General features: G+C 41.7%; 1 non-coding gene across 1 annotated transcript; it reads left to right on the top strand.

The window, feature by feature from the left end:
• Positions 1 to 1,665: 1,665 nt before the first annotated feature.
• Positions 1,666 to 1,772, top strand: LOC113461365 (small nucleolar RNA R71). Its single transcript, XR_005509989.1, has one exon. It is a non-coding gene; the product is annotated as a small nucleolar RNA R71 (small nucleolar RNA).
• Positions 1,773 to 12,436: the final 10,664 nt, after the last annotated feature.

Consider the following 12,436-nt stretch of genomic DNA (forward strand, 5'->3'; position numbering starts at 1 on the left):
ACTTTCATGTTCCCAAATGATATGTTCATTACCCCCGTTCTACAATTTATACATGCATTGGCTGTTGCTAAAAAGGGGCGCCCAAGGATCACTAGGATTTGTTTCTTAGGATTAGGCTCATGTTCCATATCAAGGACGATAAAATCTACTGAAAAATAGAATTTGTCTACCTTGACAAGAACATCTTCAATTATCCCACGTGGTGTTTTTACAGATCGATCAGCCAATAGAAGGGATACGGAGGTTGGTTTTAATTCTCCTAACCCAAGTTTCTCATAAACTGAATAAGGTAAAAGGTTGACACTTGCCTCTAGATCTAAGAGTGCTCGATCAATGAAATTATTTCCTAAGACACAGGTGATGGTGGGAGCACCAGGATCTTTGAATTTCGGAGGGGTGTTGTGTTGGAGAATAGAACTCACTTGCTCAGTTAGAAAAACCTTTCTAGGCACATGTGTCTTAGATTTTCGCTTTTGGGTGCACAGGTCTTTAAGAAATTTGGCATAAGAGGGAACTTGTCTAATAGCATCAAGAAGTGGAAGGTTGATCTTCACTTATTTGAAAACCTCCATCATCTCCTCTAGTGAAGTTCCCTTTTTGCCAAAGGGAGAGGGTGAATTAAGAGCTTCAGGAAATGGGACCTTTGGGATGTGAGTTTTGGCAGAAGATGGACTAGTTGAAGAAGAAGAAGAAGGTTTTAGATTTTCATTTGACACATTTCTATCCTCTTCTTCACCTACCTTATTGTTGTCCTCCCCAATCTTATTGTCTACTATACGTCCACTCCTTAGGGTAGTCAAAGCATTGGCTTGTTCATGATGAATTGCATTTAATTGATTTTCTTGAGCCATGTATTGTCCCCTAGGATTACTTAGTGGTTGGCTTGGAAGCTTTCCTTCCTGTCGCTTGTTCAGTGCATCAGCTAGTTGCCCCATCTGGGATTCTAGCTTGGCGATTGATTGCGTGTGAGAGTGCACCAATTGTGTAATGGTTTCCAAACCTTGAAGGGCGTTCAACACTTTCTCCTCAAAGGCTGTGTTTCTTTGGGGTGGACGAGGAGTGTGTTGAAATTGAGTCGAGGGACGGTAAGGATGAATATTTTGTGGGGTTTGAAAATTCTGAGGGCTTGAAAAATTTTGGAAATAGGGTTGGGCAGTATTCGAAGCTTGCTGCTTCCAAGAAAAGTTTGGATGATTCCGCCATCCCGGGTTATATGTATTGGAAAATGGGTCATTACCCGGTCTGGGCTGTGTTTGAGCAGCATTGATGTGTTCTTGCACAAGTTCGGGGAATTGGGGCGCTGAAGGGCACTCATGAATAGGGTGGGATGGGCTAGAACAGATAGTATACACTTGTGCTTAGGAAGAGTTCATGTAATACCCACCTATCATCAGTTGGTCAATCTTATGGGACAATGCATCTACCTAGCTAGATAGGTCCATGGAATGACTTATTTCACAAATGGTCCCTTTTCTTTGAGAACTCGGGGGTGCTTGACGAGAACAGGAAGCATGGTGAAGGGAGTTTTCATTAAGATTTTTAAATAATTGCCATGCTTCATGCTCATTTTGAAGCATGAAAGTCCCCCTGTATGCAGCATCGATCATCTGATGGTTTCGTTCAGTCAATCCGTCATAAAAACATTGCACTAGCTGCCATTTAGGTATTTGATGATGTGGGCATTTACGGATTAGGTCCCAAAATCTCTCCCAAGTTTCATGAAATTCTTCTCCCTCAGTTTGGGAGAAGCTCGTGATGGCACGTCTAAACTTGTTCGTTCTTCCTATGAAAAAGTATTTTTTAAGAAATTCTTGTTGCATTTGATTCCAAGAACGAATCGAATTGGCTTCTAAAGAATTCAGCCATTGCTTGGCTCTATCTTTAAGGGAGAAGGGGAATAATCTAAGTTTCAGAGCATCATCAGTGAAGTTATGAATCTTGACAGTGGTGCAAATCTCAAGGAGTTCATCTAAGTGTTTATATGGGTCTTCGTTGGTGAGCCCATAAAAAGATGGGAGCATTTAGATCACACTAGACTTTATTTCATACTGTACAGTTGCTACCTCAGGTAATCGAATGCAAGATGGGGAAGTGTAAATGGTGGGAGTAAAGTACTCCCTCAGGAGTTTGGGTTGTTATTCAGCCATCTCAGGAGGTGGGGATGATTCTAATGTTCTGATCTCAGCTCGAATATTTCTAAGGGTCCGTTCTATTTCAGGGTCAAAAGGTAATAGGTCACGTACTCTAGAACGACTCCCTTGCATACACTAGTACTTGATCAGTCAAGCATGCAATAAAAGATAAACACATCAATCCTTGTATTTGTCCTAAAATCACTAGACAGCTCCTAACTGGTTTGAAGAGGGCACCTAAGCCTCCAATCCGGTCTGATGAACCGAGTTGACCAGGTAAGCTCCCAGGTAAGTGGAGGGGTCACGATGCGTTCGCAAAGGTCCCACTTAAAACCCACTTGCCTCGAACAGATGAACTGTCTCCCTTATAGGGACAAAGCTTGCCTAGGCATCAACTAAGCCACAGAGCGAAATTGGTGCAACTTTCGGTGATCTTCGTCCTATTGAGCTCGAATGTCCCTAGGAGCCAACGTCTAATTGATTTTAATTAATGTGACACTATATGAGATTGATTCACCTAAGTTGGGCAAGAGTCCGGTGATGAAATCCGGCTCTTATCTTGTTGAGGTGATTGCCCTTACTATGTGCGGATTAATTTGTGTATGTGTATCAAGCATGCATTCACACTTTTGCTAAAATTAAAATCAAAGAATCACCACAAAATTTCAAGCTAATAATTAATTTAAATAAGAAAGGTTTAGAGGTTACCAAAGAGAATTTTCCTAGCAATTTAAATTTTTAGGCAAACCTTTACAGCATTTCTTTTCCAGCTATTCTCCTTTTGATCATCCCAGATTTTTCCTTCGATTCCTGATCAAATAAGACCAAAAGAAAAATTGAAAAAAAAAATTAGTAGAAGAGAAAAAGGAGATAAGAAAAGTAACAATAATAGAAAATAATAATTTTTTTATATATATATATTTTTTTTGAAAGTTTTTTTTTAATTAATTAATTTTTTTTTAATGATAGGAAAAATAATTATGCTAGCAATCCCCGGCAACGGCGCCAAAAATTGATCGGTTATTTCAATTTCAAAAATAAACCACGCAATAGCACGTATCCTGTAGGATAGTGTTTACGGATGTCGGTCCACAGGGATTGAAGAATAAGTTATTTTTCTTTTAAAAATAAATCAAGAAGAAGAATTTGCTAACTTGATTCAACTAAATTAAACTATGAGTACGGATTGAAATTTATCAGAGTAAATAGATCTAGGGTTTGGAATCCACCACATAGCATTGCATCAAGGATTGTGTTCTTAATTTTTGTCTTTTGGAGAGGCATGCAATTTTGGCTACAAGTCTTTTAAAATAATAGCATAAAGATGTTAGGAAGATCCATCTTCGGTGTAGCATGAGGTGTCTACCTAAGTATGCTAATTTAGGATGTAGCACACTTCATCTTCCTAGGCATGGATCATCTTAGACTACTTTAGCAAACATGAATAATAAATAGCATGCTCAAAGTCTAAACATCATAAAAGAATTTTTCATTGATAATAAGAATTTAAACAAGCTCCAAAATAATAAAGAAAATAAGAACAACAATGCCCTGTAACATTGCTAGGGCTTCATCCAGCCCTAGACTAGACGTTTAGCCGAGCATGGCTTCCGAACGACCTCCCATTTTCAAATGAAATTGATCACCTCCCATTTTTCCCAAAATATCCAAAACTATTCTCTTTTCCCCTCCTTTCTCTTTTTTTTTTATTTCTTTTTCTCTTCTTCTTCCACGCACGGCTTTCTCTTTCCTTTTCTTCACCGAAACAGGGGGTCCCCTGTTTCTGTCGAAGCCTGCTCCCCCCTTTTCACCGAACGCCTCAGCCCCCCTTTATAGCCGTCCGGCGCACACTGTGAGGAGGAAGGTGGGATCACGGCGGCTGATTCCGGGGCGTAGTGCCGGGAGGCAGATCGCGGGAGAGGAGGAAGAGGGGCCGCGGGATCTCAGGCTTGATTTGCAGGTGCTGGTCGCTGGCGGAACATCCGGGGATGAAGACGGTGCTGCAGCTGCTCGGATGCGGAAGACGCCTTATTTTGAAGCGAGGGCGGAGGACCGGGCTGATTTGGAGGGATTTCTGGGCGGCAGGGTCGTCGATCACGGAGGGGAAGATGTCGCACACGGTCGATGGCGGAGGACTCGGGGACGACGATGACGCTGGGACGAGCTCCTTTGATCGCGCGGGTGGGAAGGATTGCATCGTGGGAGGCGCCGCGGGATCTGGTCAGTGATGGCGGAGAAGGTGGCCGACTGCTGGAGAAAGAAGATAAACAGTGAATTCCCATTTTTTTATTTTTTATTATTTATTTATTTATTTATTTATTTATTTATTATGTATTATTTATTTCTTTTCTCTAACACTGTTCACATGAACAGTGATTTCACGAACACTGTTCACATGAATAGTATTTTCGGCATTTTGGTTTTTTTTTTTAACACTGTTCATATGAACAGTGTTTTAACTGGACACTGTTCATATGAACAGTGAATCGTGAATATTTAGTTATTATTATTATTATAAATTTTATATGAAGGCAGGTAACGAATTGGTTGGAAATTGGCTTTGGATTTGCGGTGGGTCATGATCGTTGAGTTGCTTGAACTTGTTCTTGAGCCCAATGTCTTCCAAATTTAATTATTGCTAAACTGCTTCAGACCGGACTCGACAAGACCAAAAACAAGACCGGGACTTAATAAAAAAAGTTAATCAAACCTTTTTCCCATATAAAAATAATTATCTAATCAGGACCAAAACTTATTTAATTATAGCCTTAGCTTGATTACAACTCCATCAGGTTACTAAACCGGATCAACCCAATCCCCTGTTTTCATGAAAGATCGCAACCAGGAGAGAGACGAGTTCAGAATCTGTTTTAAGAAAAGAATTATTTACTTATTACCATATTTTAAATTTATTTCAATGTTTATTCAATTTCATGGTAAAATATGTATTTATTAGTTTAAGAACATTGATAAGTGCTATGGAAAGATAGCTAAATTATGAATTATTAAGCACTTATCACTATCCACTCGTTAGTTACTTACTTGATGCTGCAGTTATATGACTGGTCCTTTGACCGGTGATGCCTCGGCTATTCACGGTGAGGTTGCTGTAGTTTAACAAGCACATAAACATGAACCCTAGCCATTTGGGTTCTTGTGGTGCAGATTGGCTACAGTAGGTTCACTGTAGAAGTAGGGGTGCATCTAGATGGAATCTATCGACCTTGATAGATTAAAAGAGATCCTATGTGATTTATGAGACTAAGTTCGTAAATCCTCGGCCGGGGTAGTATGTACAGTGGAAAAGGAGTTTTCCACTCACGAACTTAAGTCGAATAAATCTTGACATATGACAGACGATGGGGTTTGATGAGTTATCCATGACCTCCGTCCTGTAGGGATCCACGATAGAAGGACTGTATCATATGATAACTGCACCTAGAGGTTCATCATTCCATTCTGCTGGGTAGTGTAATAACCCTAATTTTTTTTTAATATAAAAAGGGATAGAATAGTCCTTTAAAATTGATATGAGGGGTAAAATTGGAAGGAATCAAAAGATAATGGCATAGTTGTAGATGCGTTGAAGTGGTAAGGGTAAAATGGGAAGGAATCAAAAGCTAATGGCATAATAGTAGATATGTTGAAGTATTATGGGCAAAATGAGAAATTAATAATATTAAAAAAAGGGTGAATAGTATTTTGATGTGACTTAATTGGAAGGGTTGTGCTGTCGGTGGAATGAAACCGAGAGAGAGAGTCACAGAGGGGAGAGTCTCAGAAACAGAGAGGAAAGAAAGGAAGAAGAAGAAGAAGAAAGAAGAAGAGAAAGGGGATTCGAGGAAGAGAGGGATCCCGGTTGCACTTCCAGCTGAAGGGAAAAACGTAGATCTCCTTCCCCTCTACGCAAGGACCTCGATTTCTAAAAAGAAAAAGGTAAATATCCGTCCCTATCTAGTCTTTTGATGATATTAGGCTATACAAAGGGTGGATATAGTCTAAAGGGGTCGGATAAGGGTTGTAGAGGCGGTTAAAAGAGGAAGAATCGGATTTTGACAAATTTTTCCGGCACTACGGAAAAACTGTGTCGAAGTCCCAACTTCGGCGAATTATTTAGGGGGCCAACGACCTTCGATAGCAATGCATGTTATCTCTTTGGAATCCTCTATGAGTGTAGAATGTTAGGTAAAAATTTCATCAAATTTGGAGTTTGGAAAGTGGATCAAACTCAGGATGAAGTAACCGGCTGTCGGTCCGGGTTACTGTTCATCCAAGTGGGAAAATAGGAGATTTCATGCCATAATAGGGTATTAAGCCCAGATTAAGCTAAGGGGACCTTGTACTCATGCACGGGAGTCCCTAATACACATAAATGGTGAGTTAATTAATAGAAAAAGAAAAAAAGAAAAAAAAGAAAAGATTTAGGGAATGGGGGAGTTCAATCAATTAAAGTCCCCTATATTATAATTGGCACGTAGATTATAGCCCTTGATACAAGACTAAATGTATTGTAAATGCATGTCACAGTTGGGCAAGAAGCTAGAAAACAAGAGGAAGAAGTTCTCCACTGCCTGCTGTAGATTTTTGGAGGCGTATCAGGGCTGTGCCGGATTGACAGGTGAGTGGGAGTTTGTACTTTGCACCATGAGCACATTCCTTATTCATTTTCATGAATGTTGCCAAGTGTGACTTGATTCCACCTGAGCTTATTGATTAATTGTTGTAGTAGATTCCTCTATAATCTTGATTTTCTATGCTTGATTATTCTGTACATGCATTTGAGGGAACATTGAGAGGAATTACGAGAGGTTGATGAGTAATCAAATTGATTCCGAATTGTGAAATGATTTCTTTTGTAAATTGATTTCATTTCCTCTATTTCAAAGACTTGTGAGTGGTAGCTTTGATTATACTCCTTTATGAGTAATTAAATTGGATCTGAATTGTGAAATGGCTTCTTTTGTAAATTGATTTCATTTCCTCTATTTCAAAGACTTGTAGAGCCCTTCTCATGGTATATTGAGTTGCATTGTACTCCCGTGATTCCTCACTCCCAACCCTGATGTTAGTTATAATTGGGTCGTGGCCGAGTGAGTGGTAGTCTTGATTATGCTCCTTTTTAGTAGAGTATTGGGAGGGTGCATTATGGCATTAATGCATGGCTTGGCAGTATCTGCAGGACACCTATAGTCGATGGGGTTGAACATCGGCCTTTGTGCACATAGTAGCCTTCTGGGTGGGCGGAGCCCAGTCCCTTTCTAGGGGGGACATGGCCCTAGGCGTAGGATCGGCCGGTCCTACGACTTATATTCTGCTTGCCGCCGGGCATAGTAAGACCCCGCGAGGTGCAGTATGGCTTTCTGCGGATGTAGAATTCCCGCGAGGTGCCGTTTAGTATGTAGATATGAGATGGATTTCTGTTCTGGATACTGGCCAGCATTTACATGATTAGTGTGGTGTCTTATCCTGCATATGCATGTGACAGTAGGAAGTTGTTGCTGGTTCGCCTGGGGCGTAAAACCCACCTTCCGACAGCTGTCTAGTGATGATTTCAGCATATTGACACCTGATTTGTATGTTCCAGTATTATGATCTGTTGAGCATATTCATGAGTAGCATATATGTTTACTTGATTATTCCATATATGCTTCAGATGAGTTGATATTGATTGTGGTGATATTGATGATTTACTCCATATTCTCTATGTTGAGATCATGTTCATCTTGTTATTGCTCTTGAGATTTCACCTCGAGCCATGATTATATCTTATCTCATGTGCATTGTACTCTCTACTCCACTCACTGAGTATTTATATACTCACTCCCCAGTTTGATATTTTTGATTGTAGGGCAGGTATTGTATAGAGAGGAGCAGGATTAGTGGTTGCCTGCTAGCTGTGCCGCTCCATAGTATAGTATAATGTAGATAGAAGTTTATCCCCTTTTGGTGTATTATAAACCTTCTATTGTATTTAGTGTATAGTTACAGTCATAGATCCTATTGTGGATATGGGTTTGACCATGGATGGAATGGAAACCAGATTTTTATACAGTTGAGTTATATGCCTTTGATGATGTATTGATATATATTGTCCAGGTTCGTTATGTGACAGGTTATGTGATTGCTGCTCTGACAGGTAGCGTTGTTGTATGTAATGAGATAATCCTGACAGGTCACCATAGGAAAGGTGATCATTTTGTGCATGCATCATGCCAAAATTTTCAGAATTTATTAATGATTGATAGGTAATAGTGTTCTACGTGGTGGCTGGTGGCCTTATGCCTACCCGCACCTTAGGACCGTCGCGGCGGCTCGCCGGGAACGGGGCGGGGGTCGTGACAAGAGGTGGTATCAGAGCAAAGGTTAAAGAAGAGTCCTGTCAGAGCAATAGGATGAGTTAGGATTAAGTATAGGATTATACTATGGAGCGTAGGATTTTTCTGTATGTTATTTTATGAGTCATTTTCAATTCAGTAAAATATATTATGGCTCTGTGTAACGACTGCCCTCTCTTTTTGACTCTTTTAGAGACATATAAAGAATACTTCCAAGAAAAATGGAGCCAGATATAGCATTGGATGCGGGTTCTGCACATGTCGAGCCCCAAAGAGAAAAATCTCCTCCTGCAGACAGGCGGAGAGTTGATGATCAAGGGGAGGTAGGAAGTAGAGATGCATTGATGGAACAGTTACTGGCGGAGAATCAGGCTCTGAGGGAGCAGATTGCTCGGGGGAAATCTCCTGCCCCGTCAGTAGTATCCATCCCACCTCCTGTAGCTGTGCCAAGAAGTTTGGCCAGGCGGGCTCTAGATGATGAGGGGATTACTGTACAGAAATTTCTGAGGCTCAGAACTCCAGAGTTTAAGGGGGAAGAAGGTGAAGATCCTCAGAGATTTCTGGAGGAGACTGAAAAGATGATACGGAGACTGCCCTGTTCTGATGCAAGGGCAATAGAACTTGTAGGGCTCACAATGAAAGAAGATGCCTGGGGCTGGTACCAGAGGCACGTGGAGGACAGATTGTACAGTAGGAATCCTCCAACCTGGGAAGAGTTCAGGCAAGCAGTGATGGATGAGTTTTTGTCTCCGGCTGAGAGGCAGAATCGGGCTCTTCAGTTTGAGAGGCTGAAGCAGATGCCCGGAATGAGCGTATCTGAGTACGCTCGTGAGTTCACTAGATTGGGGAAGTATGCTCCTTACATCATCCCCACTGAAGCTGCCAGGATAGAAAGATTCAGGCGGGGTCTGATTTCCCCGCTTTATAATGCAGTACTGGCAGTAGAGGTCCCCACCTTGTCTAGGCTGATTGATAAAGCAAAACAGTGGGAGATCAGAAACAAAGAGGAAAGGGCTGAAAGAGAACAGAGGAAAATGAGTAAGGGAAAAGGGCAAAGCAGCCGAGGTAGATCTGAGGGAGCAAGTCTTCCGGAGGGCCCGACGGAGCAGTCTGTACGCTCAGCTCCACCTGCCCCACGTAAGAGGAAGTGGAGGAGAAGAGGTCAGTCATAGGATGCTTCTCTACCATCAGCACCTCGTCCTCCGGTCACTATGGCCAGAACTGAATCCAAGTTCCAATCATGGCCAGTGTGTGGCATATGTGGGAAACAGCACCCTGGCAGATGCAGAATGGGTCAGGGAGTGTGCTACAGATGTGGACAGCCGGGTCATTTTGTCAGAGAATGCCCGCAGGGTGCCACCCAGCAGTTTGTGCCTTTAACATCCTACCCTTCTGTGCAGATGGACAAGCCTAGTAGTAGGGGGCCTGTAGGCAGAGGTCAGACACCAGCGTCACAGCAGAGTGCCGGACCATCTTAGCCATTAGCTCCAGCAGGCAGAGGGCAAGGAAGGGTGTTTACGGTAAATCCACAAGAGGCACAGGCATCGAATGCAGCTGTGACAGGTATGCTCCTCATTGATAAGATTAAAGCTAGAGTGTTGTTTGATTCTGGAGCTACCCATTCATTTGTGTCCCCTTATTTTGCTAAAAGGTTAGCTAAGGATAAGATATTGATGCATATTCCCTTAGTTATTAGCACACCTATAGGGGATAGTATAGAAGTGAGATATGTGTATCCTACCTGTGTGGTAGAGGTAGAAGGTAAGACACTCCCAGTCGATTTGATTGAGTTGGCAGTGTTAGATTTTGATGTCATATTGGGCATGGATTGGTTATCAGACAATCGTGCCACCATTAACTGCCAAGAAAAGAGTGTTATCTTCAGACCTTTAGATAAGGAGGAATTTACATATCAAGGGGACAGGAGTGAGATCCCAATGAATTTGGTGTCTGCAGTAAAAGCAAAGAGGCTGCTAAGAAAGGGGTGTCAAGGCTATCTAGCTTATGTCATGGACACTGTTGCCCAGAGATGGTCACCCAAGAGGGGGGTGAATTGGGTGTTTTAAAACTTTTTGACTATTTAAAAGGTAAAACGCACAAATGAATGAACTAAAGCAAAGATAGAGGTATGAAAACAACCAATCGCAAACACACGGTTTTATAGTGGTTCGGAGTTTCCACTGCTCCTACATCCACTCCCCAAAGCACCTTTGGAAATTTCCACTATAATCCAAGATTACAGTCCGGTAGTTTTGCGAGTGCACTACCCAACTCGTTGTTTTACACCGGGCTAACAACAAACCCTATAACCCCCAATTTCACCTAGGCTTGGGACGCCTTTCCCTTGTTCCAAGTTCCTTGACTGGAACAAGCACGATATTGAAAGAGTTTTACAAAAGATTGGAAAGCTCTAAATAAGCAAATATAACAATGATAAACTTTAAAACCCGGAAGAATCCTTTTGCCGTTGGAAGCGTGGGAAATGATGATTCTTCCGATGTGGATCGCGTAGGCTTGAGTGTGAGCTTTGAATCCCGAGCGGAAGAAAGTAGTTGAGCTTGAAATCACTTGGGAAGCTTGAAAATACTTGATTTCTTCACTTGAATGCACTAACTCCCTTGAATCTCTCTCTCTTGCTTCTCTCTTGAATGATCTAGCTTTGGGTTAGTTAGAAGTTCTTGAGAAGCACTTAAGAGGTCCCTTTTATAGCCCAAAAAGCAAATATAGCCGTTAGAGATAAAGTAAAAGAGATTTAAAATTCAAACCAAACCTGCAAAAGTTGTCAGTCGCGTCCCAGGCGCTCCGGAGACGTCTTCGCTTCAACGAGAGACGTCTCGGCTACAAGATTTTACTTTTGACGTTGTTTGGGGTCGACTCGGTGCTTTATGGGGACGACTCCGCTGATGAATGGTTTGAATCCTTGTTTTCTGTTTTTCTGAGAGGGTCGTCTCGGCACTTTACGGGGACGTCTCGGCTTGTTTGTGCTTTTTGCATGGGGACGACTCCGCTTCTTTATCTCCGAAAAACATGTCTTCTGGAATTCTCTGAGAGAGTCGACTCCGCTCTTTCAGGGGACGTCTCCGCTGCTTTGTCACCGAAAAAGACATTCTCTGGAAAACCCTAAGAGAGCCGTCTCCGCTACCTCGGGGACGACTCGGAAAGTCTGCTTTTTACTTGCGGGGACGACTCCGCGTACTGTGGGGACGGCTCGCGTATATCACTTGAAATCTGCCTTTCTGCCGCCACTGAGAGAGTCGACTCTGCTACTGAGAGAGTCGACTCCGACCCTGCGAGACGCCTCGCCAGGTGCCGGGGACGTCTCCCGACGTGCCAGTTCTTCCTGTTTGTCCCAGAGACGTCTCTGAGACAACCCGGAGACGTCTCGGCTGTCCCTGATCTGTTTTCTTCATTTCAAAAATTCTTCAATAAATCCTTAAAAATTATGGGAACATGCCTAGACTTTTCTTAACAATATTTTTAATAAAACACATGAAATCCTCAATTAAATTGTTAAGACAAATGGAATTATACTCTAGTGTGTTGTATTCATCAAAATCCATTAGGGGGTCAACAATCTCCCCCTTTTTGATGATGACAAAATACTGAGTATATGCAAAATTCGAAATTTAAACATATACACAGTATTTGTTCAGATATACAAGTCTAATGTTTTGATTAGAGCTAGACACAATGTGCATAATTTAAAATAGTCAATTTTCAGTTCTATCCTTATGCATAAAATTAATCTTAATAGCCCTTGAGCAATTTTAGCATATCAACTGAATTTGAATCAAGTTAAAACGAAATATTGATGCTAAAGATAATTGAAAGCTAAGTTCTTTTTGACTCCCCCTTTCTTTTTCAGAAGGGCAATTATCTTAAAGCCAATATTCTTCAATTTTATCTTTTCTAATTCAACTTTGGAGTATGAATTTCGTATTTTGCATTCCAATGTATCCAATATCCATA

The sequence above is a fragment of the Phoenix dactylifera genome, chromosome 2 (assembly GCF_051530095.1).
Source record: "Phoenix dactylifera cultivar Ajwa chromosome 2, Ajwa_hap1_PhDact_Kaust_v1.1, whole genome shotgun sequence".
NCBI classification, from domain to species: Eukaryota; Viridiplantae; Streptophyta; class Magnoliopsida; order Arecales; family Arecaceae; genus Phoenix; species Phoenix dactylifera.